Source organism: Pristiophorus japonicus, chromosome 5, assembly GCF_044704955.1.
Source record: "Pristiophorus japonicus isolate sPriJap1 chromosome 5, sPriJap1.hap1, whole genome shotgun sequence".
NCBI classification, from domain to species: domain Eukaryota; kingdom Metazoa; phylum Chordata; class Chondrichthyes; family Pristiophoridae; genus Pristiophorus; species Pristiophorus japonicus.
The window spans coordinates 183621783-183634810 of NC_091981.1; positions in this window are offsets into that span (position 1 = coordinate 183621783).

A 13028-nucleotide genomic window follows, 5' to 3' on the forward strand; every position below is an offset into this window, starting at 1 on the left:
TTAAACTTTAAAACAGTTAACCTTTATCAGACACTCTGCGGCGGCGTACAAAAGTCAGATCCGGGCGACGAAATGCGTCCCGAACCCGAAAGCACGCAGAGTCCCGAACAGATAGTCGTGATCCACCCTGTCGAACGCCTTCTCTTGGTCAAGAGATACGAAGGCGATCGACAGACCAGCCTCCTGGGAATGATGGATGAGGTCCCAGACCAGATGGATGTTATCGTGGATTGTCCAGCCCGGGACTGTGTAGGACTGGTCGGGGTGGATCATGTGGTCCAGCACGGCACCAAGGCGAGCAGACATCGCCCTGGCGAAGATTTTGTAGTCCGTGCTGAGGAGGGAGACCGGGCGCCAGTTCTTAAGGAGGCGGAGATCGCCCTTCTTAGGCAGCAGGACGATGACTGCCCTGCGCCAAGAGAGGGGCATCTCCCCGGCCGCCAGGCTTTCCCCCAGGACCCACGCGTAGTCGCCCCCCAGGACATCCCAGAACGCCCTGTGGAACTCCACGGTCAGCCCGTCCAGCCCCAGGGCTTTTCCCCTCGAGAGCCGGTCGAGGGCACCGGTCAGCTCCGCCAGACTTAGCGGAGCTTCCAGATTTTCGGTGCCCTCCGGGCTGACCTTCGGCAGGTCCTCCCACAAAACTCTACGCGCTTCCTCGCTGGACGGATCCGGAGAGAACAGGGCCCCGTAATATTCACGGGCCCTGTTGTTGACGCCCTCCGGATCCGAGACGAGAGAGCCGTCGACGGCCAGCAGCGTCAAGAGCTGCTTACGGACACTCTGCCTTTTTTCCAACGAGTAGAAGAAGGGGGAGCCCCGGTCCAGATCCCGCAGGAACCGGATCCGCGACCTCACGAACGCGGCTCGGGACCCGACGAGCTGCATGTCCTTCAGCGCAGCCTTCTTCGCTTCGTACACCATCCGCAGGTCCGGGTCCTCGACGACTTGACCGAGACGGGACTCCAGGTCGAGCATCTCTTTTTCTAGGCGCCCGACCCTGGCTGCCTGCCTCTTGGTCGATCCCCTCGCGTACTCTTGACAGAAGACGCGGACGTGAGCCTTGCCCACGTCCCACCATAGCCTCAAGGAGGGGAAGCTCCCCTGCTTCCTTCTCCAGTCGGCCCAGAAACGACGGAACGAGTCCTGGAACCGCACGTCCTCCAGCAGCCGGTTGTTAAAGTGCCAGTACGCGGACCCCGTCCTCGCGCGGAGCGAAGCGAGCTCCGCCCACACCAAGTGGTGGTCCGAACACGGTACCGGCCGCATGGAGGCTGCCGGGACGCAGGAAACGTACGCCCGAGACACGTAAAGGCGGTCGACTCTAGACCATCCTACTCCAGGCCTCACCCAAGTAAAGGCGCTGGAGTCGGGGTGGAGATTTCGCCAGACGTCCACCAAGTCGAAGGACCCGACCAGGTCCCTCAACTTCCCCATCACTGTCATGCTCTGCGGGGCACCGGAGCTGTCCCTCACCTCGAGGGTGCAGTTAAAATCCCCCCCTAGGACAATGCAGTCGCCGACGTCGACGGAGCCAAGAAGAGCGGACACCTCTTCGAAGAAGCGCGTTTGCTGCGGGCCGGGCTGAGGGGCGTACACGTTCACGAGATGGAGCGGCAGGTCCCCCAGGCGAACCGTTACGTGCAGCAAGCGGCCTGGCACGGGCTCCTCGACCCCCAAGATCTCCGGCTGAAAATGCGGGCCCAGCAAGATGGCCACCCCACTAGAAGTGGCGGTGAGGTGGCTCATGCGGACCTCTCCTTGCCATTCCAGGAGCCACGTGGCTTCGTCTCCTGGAACGGTGTGGGTTTCTTGCAGGAAGCACGCCGCATATTTCCCCTCCCGCAGGAGCGAAAAATTGTTAAATCTACGGCGTGCCTCTCTGCCGCCGTTGATGTTGAGGCTGGCTATGGTTATCTTCATGACAAGAGCATAGTGCAACCTCTACCTAACCTATTGTGGGGGAGGGAGTGGAGTCGTTTGTTGACCTCCACTCCTTCAGCAACCCAGCGAGGAACTTTTTGAGCCCGCGGCCAAGGTTTTAGCGGCGGCGTGGACGGACGCGATGATCAACACCGGCTCAGACCATCTTTCCAAGGCCAGACGGGCTCGGTCACGGCGACCCTGGCTCTGGACCAAAAAGTCCCGGAGATCATCTATGGGAATGAGGGGGGATTCAGCGGCGGGCACGAGGAGATCCACCGCCTCACTGGCGATGGACTCGAGATCTTCACCCGCGTCCTCCACCGAGTCCCCGTCCTCCTCCGTGAGGTCGCCGCTAGCAGCCGGCCCGTCGACCGCACGAGGTACGGCAAACGGCCCGGCCGCTCCATCTGGCCCTGGCTCCGCCCCGATCCCACCCCCAGGATCGTCGGCAGAGGAGTCCCCACTGGGCTCTTTTAAAATTGGTGCTGGGTCGGGAAGCGACAGCGGAAGGGGTTCCTCCTCCGCCCCAGGAACCGGGGAACACGGAGAGACCTGGTCAAAGTAATGTTCCAGGTCCACCAAGTACCCTAGCCCCAAAGTAGGGGGCGAGGGTTGTTGGTCTTCCCCCTCCCTGCCGCCACCCCCCGGCCCAGCGTGTACAGACTCGTTAAAATCATTCATTGACGTTTGTTCCGGGCCGAGCGACACCCGGGGGAAGTTTGATAATAGCTGGGTGGTCTCAGGTACGGCCTTTTCGGCCCCGCCCGCCTCAGTCCCCGGGACGCTCGACCCGGCGGCAACGCATTCCTCCGCTGGCCCCACGCCCCCCACGACAGGCAGATCTGTCACGCCATCCCCGGGAGGCAGCGGCTGGGCAGCCTCGACTGCCTCACCCTCCCCGGGGACAGATTCCTCGCGCCGATGGCGCGGTTTGGGGGCGCCGGTGGGGGACGCGGGACACGCGGCGGGCACCGACTCCTCCGCAGAGCGATGATGTTCCCCCTCCGCCTCATTGGAGTGGCACCTCCTTTTGTTCCTGGGGGTGCGCGGAGGCAGGGAGACCTCCATGTCTGCCGAGGCCTCCCGCTCCACCCTCCCCTTTTTCTTATCTTGCCCGCGCCCGAGCCCCTCTGTGATACTAGTCAAGGGCTCGGGCACGGGCTCAGGGCACCCCGCGCTCGCCGGTGACGGGGTTGGGCCGAGCACGGTAAACAGCTTATCTGGCGCACCGAGGGGACCCGCCTCGAGATGTAGGTGAGGGAGGAGGAGCTCAGCGGGAACAAAGGGCGGGACGTTTGAAATGATGACCCTCTGCGCGGTGGCCACGAGAGGGTCCACCGGCAGGAACGCCCCGCCCACCGTGAGCCCCTTTTCAATGGCCAGGGACATCGCCCACTCCGACCCCAGGAAGGACACGGCCTTCCCAGACATCTTGGAGGCCGCGACAATGGCCGAGGGGCCGACTACCCCAGCCATCGCCCGCACGCACTCCTCAATGCTCATTGTGGGGTGAGTGTAGCTCTTGACCCCGTGTTTTTTCGTGATCAGTCTGAAAGGTGGTAGGGCAGCAGGTGGCGCAGGAGGTGCCGTGGATGTGGACGCCGCCTGCGCATATGTCCTTGCTGGCCCTGCCACCCCACAGGCCTTAATGGTCTTAAGTGGCCTCGTTTAATATTTGAACAGAGGGAGCTCTGAAAGAGGCAATTGGGGAGGGGCCTTGCTCCCTCTGCTCAGTTGTCTTAATTGTTTTTTACAAAATTAAGAGGAAAGGGCTCTCAGAGAGAGAGGGGAGAGACAGAGAGAGAGATAGAGTTGAGGGGGTGTGGGAAAGAGGGAGGCTGCAAGGGCAGGTCTCCCCTCACTGCAATGAGTGGGTGCTTCTTGGGGTGCACTCCCCAGATGGCAAAAAAAAAACACAGTCTTTTAAGAATGGTCTTCGGGTGGGGGGAGAAGATGTCTTCACCTGGGGTAGCTGGAGCCACCCAGGCACACACTCCCAACGATCTTTAATAGGGTGATTAATAGTTTTCAGCCAGGTAGCTCCAGCTATCCCAGGCTAGGCAATGGTATGTGGGGCCTAGTTGTCAGCAAGACCCCCACACACACTTCCACACACACACCCCCCGCGATGTTCCAGCCCTCGAAAGGTCTTCTTTCCTCCCCCCACCGATACAACAATGTCTTTCGGGGAATGCACCAACACCCACCTGTAGAATGTTGCTGAATCTCCCTCCTTCCACACAGGTTATTGCTGTTTTCCCCCTCTCTCCAACTCTCTGTAGTAGTAATAAATGTTAAATTTTTCAGCTCTCCTCCTCTCCCTCCGGATATTGAGTTGTAGTAAGCCAGCCCTTTCCTCCTCTTCCTGGGCTGGTCTCAGGGCTCTCAAGGCCTTCCAAACAGGAGCAAAAGCAGGTAGCTCCTTCCCTCACTGCCCCAGGCTCCAACTGTTTAGGCCACGCCTCCAAAGCTCTACCATTGGTCCTTGTGCATGAAACTCTTTTGGAGCAAACAAAAACATTAAACCGTGGCCCCCCGATCTGGGGGATGCACCAAACATTTACAACGCCCATTTTTTTTTTTGGCACGAAAATAATATTATTTTTCCTAAGTGCCCCCTATAAAAGGGGAGGGGAACACTAAAAAAACACCGGCAATTAAAACAAATTAAGCTTTAAAACATAAAATCAAATTAAAATTTGGGTGCCGGGCGTGACAATGCACTCCAGTCCCTCCGGTGCCCACCTCTCGCGGAAGGCCGCGAGCGTACCGGTGGACACCGCGTGCTCCATCTCCAAGGACACCCTGACGCGGATGTACGCGCGGAAGAGAGGCAGGCAGTCAGGTTGAACGACCCCCTTGACCGCCCCCTGCCTGGACCGGCTGATGGCACCCTTGGCCGTGCCCAGGAGCAGTCCTACGAGGAGGCCCTCGGACCTACCCGCTCCCCTCCGCACAGGGTGTCCAAAGATCAGGAGTGTGGGACTGAAGTGCTGCCAGAATTTCAGGAGCAGCCCCTTTAAGTAATAAAACAGGGGCTGCAAGCTCGTGCATTCCATAAAAACATGGAACACGGACTCTTCCAGGCAGCAGAAATTTATTGCACGGGACTGCTCCGTGCACCACCCTCCAGGCCAAGTCCCCGATAAATACTGGAAGGACTCCCGCGTAGAGTGCACTCCATCGGGGACCCCCGCCTCTTCCAGACGGCAAGATGGTATGCCATGGCGTGTCCGGACGGCAGGCGAGGATGGCAAAGTTGAGAGTGTGCAGGAGCAGCCCGTACAGGAAACCCCTCTGCGCGGAACTGAAAGGCAAAGAGGGGATTTCCTCGAGGCGGCTCAAGTTGTGAGTCGTCGGCTCCCGAGGGAGATTCCGGGGTTTGGCACCGATGAGGAATTCCATCCGGACGGGGGTCAGTTCGGACGGGATCTCCCCACGTGCTTGAGCCTCCTCGATGCACCTAACAGAGTCGGGGCCCAGAGCTGTTTTTAGCAACTCGATGGCATCGGCCGCGCGCCGGACGTTGGCAGAATTTAGGTGCCGCGCCAGAGTGTCTGGCGCCATCCAGCCCACTCCTCCGCCATCGAGCAGGTCCCTGACCCTGGTCACCTCACCAGCCACAGCCCTCTCGTCCGACCGCCACCTAAAACCTTGGTCGTGGAGGTACGGATTCCTGAGCAGCGGCTCCTGCAGGACGGCCGCCACTCCAGCCGGTGGAGAGCTGCGCTTGGTGGAGACTTTGTTCCAGACCCTGATGAGTCCCTTGTAAAAGACAGGCAGCTCCCGGAGGGCGGTCCTGACGCCCCCCACACTCTCAAACAGGAGATGCATGTCGTAGTTGAGGCCGTGCTGCTGGCGGAAGAAATACGTCGCCAGAGCACGACACCTCGGAGGGGGTTCGACGTAAAGGTATCTCTGCAGGGTCTGAAGACGGAAAGTCGCGAGCTGGGTGCTGACGCACACCAACGATTGACCGCCCTCCCCAAGCGGGAGCCTCAAGACCGCCGTAGAGACCCAGTGCTTCCTGTTGTTCCAGAAGAAGTCCACCAGCTTCTTCTGTATCTTGGCGACAAACGCAGGGGGAGGGGTCAAAGTGACCAGCCGGTACCACAACATGGCGGCCACCAGCTGGTTTATGACTAGCGCTCGACCCCTGTAGGACAGCACTCGGAGCAGTCCTGTCCAGCGCCCTAGGCGAGCGGTGACCTTGGCCTCCAGCTCCTGCCAGTTCGCCGGCCAGGCTTCCTCGTCGGGGCTAAGGTAGACTCCCAGATAGAGGAGATGGGTCGTGCTCCAGGCAAAAGGCCTGAGCTCCTCCGGCAGAGAGTCCACCCGCCACTGACCCACCAGGAGTCCGGAACATTTTTCCCAGTTGATTCTGGCAGAGGATGCGGCCGAGTAAATCAGCTGGCACTCACGCATCCTCCGCAGGTCAGCGGGATCCTCTTCCGCGAGGAGCACGTCATCGGCGTAAGCCGAGAGGACGACCTCCCCGCCCGGCCGTTGCAGAGCCAGTCCCATCAACCTCGTCCGCAGGAGGCGCAGACGGCGTATAACTGGCCGGACATGGGGCATCCCTGGCGCACCACTCTCCCAAAGCGAAGGGGCGCCGTCAAGGACCCGTTAACCTTAATCAGACACTCCGCGGCGGCGTACAAAAGTCGGATCCGGGCGATGAAATGCGTCCCGAACCCGAAAGCGCGCAGAGTTCCGAGCAGATAGTCGTGATCCACTCTGTCGAACGCCTTCTCTTGGTCGAGGGATAGGAAGGCGACCGACAGACCAGCTTCCTGGGAATAATGGATGAGGTCCCGGACCAGATGGATGTTATCGTGGATTGTCCGGCCCGGGACCGTGTAGGACCTGGTCGGGGTGGATCATGTGGTCCAGCACGGCACCAAGGCGAGCAGACATCGCCCTGGCGAAGATTTTGTAGTTCGTGCTGAGGAGGGAGACCGGGCGCCAGTTCTTAAGGAGGCGGAGATCGCCCTTCTTAGGCAGCAGGACGATGACTGCCCTGCGCCAAGAGAGGGGCATCTCCCCGGTCGCCAGACTTTCCCCCAGGACCCGCGCGTAGTCGCCCCCCAGGATGTCCCAGAACGCCCTGTGGAACTCCACGGTCAGCCCGTCCAGCCCCGGGGATTTTCCCCTCGAGAGTCGGTCGAGGGCGCCGGTCAGCTCCGCCAGGTTTAGCGGAGCTTCCAGATTTTCGGCTCCCTCCGGGCTGACCTTCGGCAGGTCCTCCCACAAAACTCTACGCGCTTCCTCGCTTGACAGCTCCGGAGAGAACAGGGCCCCGTAATATTCACGGGCTCTGTTGTTGACGCCCTCCGGAACCGAGACGAGAGAGCCGTCGTCGGCCAGCAGCGTCAAGAGCTGCTTACGGTCACCCTGTCTTTTTTCCAGCGAGTAGAAGAAGGGGGAGCCGCGGTCCAGATCCCGCAGGAACCGGATCCGCGACCTCACGAACGCGCCTCGGGACCCGACGAGCTGCAGGTCCTTCAGCACGGCCTTCTTCGCTTTGTACACCGTCCGCAGGACCGGGTCCTGGACGACTTGATCGAGACGGGCCTCCAGGTCGAGCACCTCTTTTTCTAGGTGCCCGACCCTGGCCGCCCGCCTCTTGGTCGACCCCCTCACGTACTCTTGACAGAAGACGCGGACGTGAGCCTTGCCCACGTCCCACCATAGCCTCAAGGAGGGGAAGCCCCCCTGCTTCCTTCTCCAGTCGGCCCAGAAACGACGGAACGAGTCCTGGAACCGCACGTCCTCCAGCAGTAGGTTGTTAAAATGCCAGTACGCGGACCACGTCCTCGCGCGGAGCGAAGCGAGCTCCGCCCACACCAGGTGGTGGTCCGAACACGGCACCGGCTGCATGGAGGCTGCCGGGACGCAGGAAACGTACGCCCGAGACACGTAAAGCCGGTCGACTCTGGACCATCCTACTCCAGGCCTCACCCAAGTAAATGCGCTGGAGTCGGGGTGGAGATTTCGCCAGATGTCCACCAAGTCGAAGGACCCAACCAGGTCCCTCAACTTCTCCATCGCCGTCATGCTCTGCGGGGCACCGGAGTGGTCCCTCATCTCGAGGGTGCAGTTAAAATCCCCCCAGAGGACAATGCAGTCGCCGACGTCGACGGAGCCAAGAAGAGCGGACACCTCTTCGAAGAAGCGCGTCTGCTGCGGGCCGGGCTGAGGGGCGTACACGTTCACGAGATGGAGCGGCACGTCCCCCAGGCGAACCGTTACGTGCAGCAAGCGGCCTGGCACGGGCTCCTCGACCCCCAAGATCTCCGGCTGAAAATGCGGGGCCAGCAAGATGGCCACCCCACTAGAAGTGGCGGTGAGGTGGCTCATGCGGACCTCTCCTTGCCATTCCAGGAGCCACGTGGCTTCGTCTCCCGGAACGGTGTGGGTTTCTTGCAGGAAGCACGCCGCATATTTCCCCTCCCGCAGGAGCGAAAAATTGTTAAATCTACGGCGTGCCTCTCTGCCGCCGTTGATGTTGAGGCTGGCTATGGTTATCTTCATGACAAGAGCATCGTGCAACCTCTACCTTAACCTATTGTGGGGGGGGGAGTGGAGTCATTTGCTGACCTCCACTCCTTCAGCAGCCCAGCGAGGAACTTTTTGAGCCGGCGCAGCTCAAGGCCTTGCGCCTTTGATAAGGGCCCGCCCGCGGCCATGGTTTTAGCGGCAACGCGGACGGAAGCGATGAGCAGCCCCGGCTCGGACCATCTTTCCCGGGCCAGACGGGTTCGGTTGCGGCGACCCTGGTTCTGGAACAAAAAGTCCCGGAGATCCTCTACGGGAATGAGGGGGGACTCAGCGGTGGGCACGAGGAGATCCACCGCCTCACTGGCGATGGACTCGAGATCTTCACCTGCGTCCTCCACCGAGTCCCCGTCGTCCTCCGGGAGGTCGCCGCCAGCAGCCGGCCCGTCGACCGCACGAGGTACGGCAAACGGCCCGGCCGCTCCATCCGACCCTGGCTCTGCCCCGATCCCACCCCCAGGATCGTCGGCAGAGCAGTCCCCACTGGGCTCTTTTAAAATTGGTGCTGGGTCAGGAAGCGACAGCGGAAGGGGTTCCTCCTCCGCCCCAGGAACCGGGAAACATGGAGAGACCTGGTCAAAGTAATGTTCCAGGTCCACGAAGTAAACCAGCTCCAAAGTAGGAGGCGAGGGTTGTTGTTCTTCCCCTTCCCCGCCGCCACCCCCCGGCCCAGCGTGTACAGATTCATTAAAATTGCTAATACTGTGTATTTCTGCTGTGTCGAGCGACTCCCGGGGGAAGTTGGTTAATAGCTGGGCAGGCTCAGGTTCGGCCTTTTCGGCCCCGCCCTCCTCAGTCCCCGGGACGCTCGACCCGGCGGCAATGCATTCCTCCGCTGGACCCACGCCCCCCACGACAGGCAGATCTTTCACGCCATCCCCGGGAGGCAGCGGCTGGGCAACCTCGACTGCCTCACCCTCCCCGGGGACAGATTCCTCGCGCCTACGGCGCAGTTTGGGGGCGCCGGTGGGGGACTCGGGACACGCGGCGGGCACTGACTCCTCCGCGGAGGGATGTTGTTCCCCCTCCGCCTCATTGGAGCGGCGCCTCCTTTTGTTCCTGAGGGGGCGCAGAGGCAGGGAGACCTCCATGTCTGCCGAGGCCTCCCGCTCCACCCCCCCATTTTTCTTATCTTGCCCGCGCCCGAGCCCCTCTGTGATACTGGTCAAGGGCTCGGGCACGGGCTCAGGGCACCCCACGCTCGCCGATGATGGGGTTGGGCCGAGCACGGTAAACAGATTATCTGGCGCACCGAGGGGACCCGCCTCTAGATGTTTCGTCTTCTTCCGCGCCTTCTTTCCGGTTTCGACGCTCTCCCTCCCCCCCGCCGGAGGGCGTGAAAACAAAGGCCTCCGACGATGCCCGCGCACCTACGGCTCCCGGCACGCGGACGCAACTGGGGGGAGGGGTGGCGGCGGCGCCAGCCTTGGCCGCCTTTGGTGGTTTGGCGGCTTTGGAAGCGGGGCAGTTCTTGCGAACGTGCCCCACCTCCCTACAGGCATGGCACCGCACGCCGTCCGACGTCCAGAAGACGTGGTAGGCATTCCCCTCGTGCACCACATTAAAATTGCCCTCTGTTGTCTCCTCCCGCGCCAGCCGGACAAAGAGCTGGCGGCGGAAGGAGAACACATGGCGCAGGCTGTTCTCCCTGAGGCCGAGCGGTATGGGGTTGATCCCCGACCTTACCTCCACCAGTTGGTGTAGGTGAGGGAGGAGGAGCTCAGCGGGAACAAAGGGCGGGACGTTCGATAGAATGGCCCTCTGCGCGGTGGCCTCGAGAGGGTCCACCGGCAGGAACGCCCCGCCCACTGTGAGCCCCTTTTCAATGGCCAGGGACACCGCTCGCTCCGACCCCAGGAAGAACACGGCCTTCCCAGACATCTTGGAGGCTGCGACAATGGCCGAGGGGCCGACTACCCCAGCCATCGCCCGCACGCACTCCTCAATGCTCATTGTGGGGTGAGTGTAGCTCTTGACCCCGTTTTTCTTTGTAATGAGTCTGAAAGGTGGCAGGGCAGCGGGTGGCGCAGGAGGTGCCGTGGATGTGGACGCCACCTGCGCATATGTCCTAGCTGGCCCTGCCACCGGCGTAGATGGGGTCGCCATCACGGGGTCCCTTTAAGGGTCACACCCACCCCAAAGTCACAGGCCTTAATGGTCTTAAGTGGCCTCGTTTGAATGTATGAACAGAGGGAGCTCTGAAAGAGGCACACCTCTACCCTAGTTGGCAATTGGGGAGGGGCCTTGCTCCCTCTGCTCAGTTGTTTTAATTGTTTTTTATTAAAAAATTAGGAGGAAGGGCTCTCAGAGAGAGAGGGGAGAGACAGAGAGAGAGAGATAGAGTGTGGGGGTGTGGGAAAGAGGGAGGCTGCGAGGGCAGGTCTCCCCTCACAGCAATGGGTGGGCGCACTCCCCAGATGGCAAACAAACACAGTCTTTGCGGTGGTCTTCGGGTCGGGGGAGAAGATGTCTTCACCTGGGGCAGCAGGCACACACTCCCAACGATGTTAACCAGGGTAATCAATAGTTATAAGCCTGGTAGCTCCAGCTATCCCAGGCTAGGCAATGGGGGAGGGGTGCTTCAGTGGTGTGTGGGGCCTAGTTGTAAGCAAGACCCCCACACACACTTCCACACACACACACCCCCCGTGATGTTCTGGCCCTCGAAAGGTCTTCCTTTCTCCCCCCACCAATAAAACAATGTCTTTCGAGGAATGCACCAACACCCACCTGTAGAATATTGCAGAATCTCCCTCCTTCCACACAGGTTGTTGCTCTTTCCACTCTCTCCAACTCTCTGTAGGAGTAATAAAGTTGGTAATTTTTCTGCGCTCCACCTCTCCCTCCGGATGTTGATTGGGTAGCAAGCCAGCTCTTTTCCTCCTATTCCTGGGCTGTTCTCAGGGCTCACTCCAGGCCTTCCAGACAGGAGCTTCAGCAGGGAGTTCCTTCTCTCTCAGCAGCCAGGCTCCACCTGATTAGGCCACGCCTCCAAAGCTCTACCATTGGTCCTTGTGCATGAAACTCTTTTGGAGTAAACAAAAACATTAAACCGTGGCCCCCCAATCTAGGGGCCGCATCAAACATTTACAACACCTTTTTTTTTTGGGCACTAAAATAATATTATTTTCTTAAGTGCCCCCTATAAAAGGGGAGGGGGACACGAAAAAAACACCGGCAATTAAAACATAAAATCAAATTAAAATTTGGTTGCCGGGGGTGACGATGCACTCCAGTCCCTCCGGTGCCCACCTCTCGCGGAAGGCCGCGAGCGTACCGGTGGACACCGCGTGCTCCATCTCCAAGGACACCCTGGCGCGGATGTACGCGCGGAAGAGATGCAGGCAGTCTGGCTGAACGATCCCCTCGACCGCCCGCTGCCTGGACCGGCTGATGGCACCCTTGGCCGTGCCCAGGAGCAGTCCTACGAGGAGGCCCTCGGACCTACCTGCTCCCCTCCGCACAGGGTGCCCGAAGATCAGGAGTGTGGGACTGAAGTGCAGCCAGAATTTCAGGAGCAGCCCCTTTAAATAGCAAAACAGGGGCTGCAACCTCGTGCATTCAATAAAAACATGGAACACGGACTCTTCCAGACCGCAGAAATTGCAGGCGGCCTGGGAGCCCGTGAACCGGCTTAAAAATTTATTGCACGGGACTGCTCCGTGCACCACCCTCCAGGCCAAGTCCCCGATAAATACTGGGAGGACTCCCGGGTAGAGTGCCCTCCATCGGGGACCCTCGCCTCCTCCGGACGGCAAGATGGTACGCCATGGCGTGTCCGGACGGCAGGCGAGGATGGCAAAGTTGAGAGTGTGCAGGAGCAGCCCGTACAGGAAACCCCTCCGCGCAGAACTGAAAGGCACGGAGGGGATTTCCTCGAAGCGGCTCAAGTTGTGAGACGCTGGCTCCCGAGGGAGGTTCCGGGGTTTGGCGCCGATGAGGAATTCCGTCCGGACGGGGGTCAGTTCGGACGGGATCTCCCCACGTGCTTGAGCCTCCTCGATGCACCTAACAGAGTCGGGGCCCAGAGCTGTTTTTAGCAACTCGATGGCATCGGCCGCGCGGCGGACGTCGGCAGAATTTAGGCGCCGCGCCAGCGTGTATGGCGCCATCCAGCCCGCTCCTCCACCATCGAGCAGATCCCTGACCCTGGTCACCTCACCAGCCACAGCCTTCTCGTCCGACCGCCACCTGAAACCTCGGTCGTGTAGGTATGGATTCCCGAGCAGCGGCTCCTGCAGGACAGCTGCCACTCCAGCCGGCGGAGAGCTGCGCTTGGTGGAGACTTTGTTCCAGACCCTGATGAGTTCCCTGTAAAAGACAGGCAGCTCCCGGAGGGCGGTCCTGGCACCCCCCAAGTTCACAAACAGGAGCTGCGTGTCATAATTGAGGTCGAGCTGCTGGCGGAAGAAATACCTCGCCAGAGCGCACCACCTAGGAGGGGGCTCGACGTAAAGGTATCTCTGCAGGGTCTGAAGACGGAAAGTCGCGAGCTGGGCGCTGACGCACACCAACGACTGACCGCCCTCCTCAAGCGGGAGACT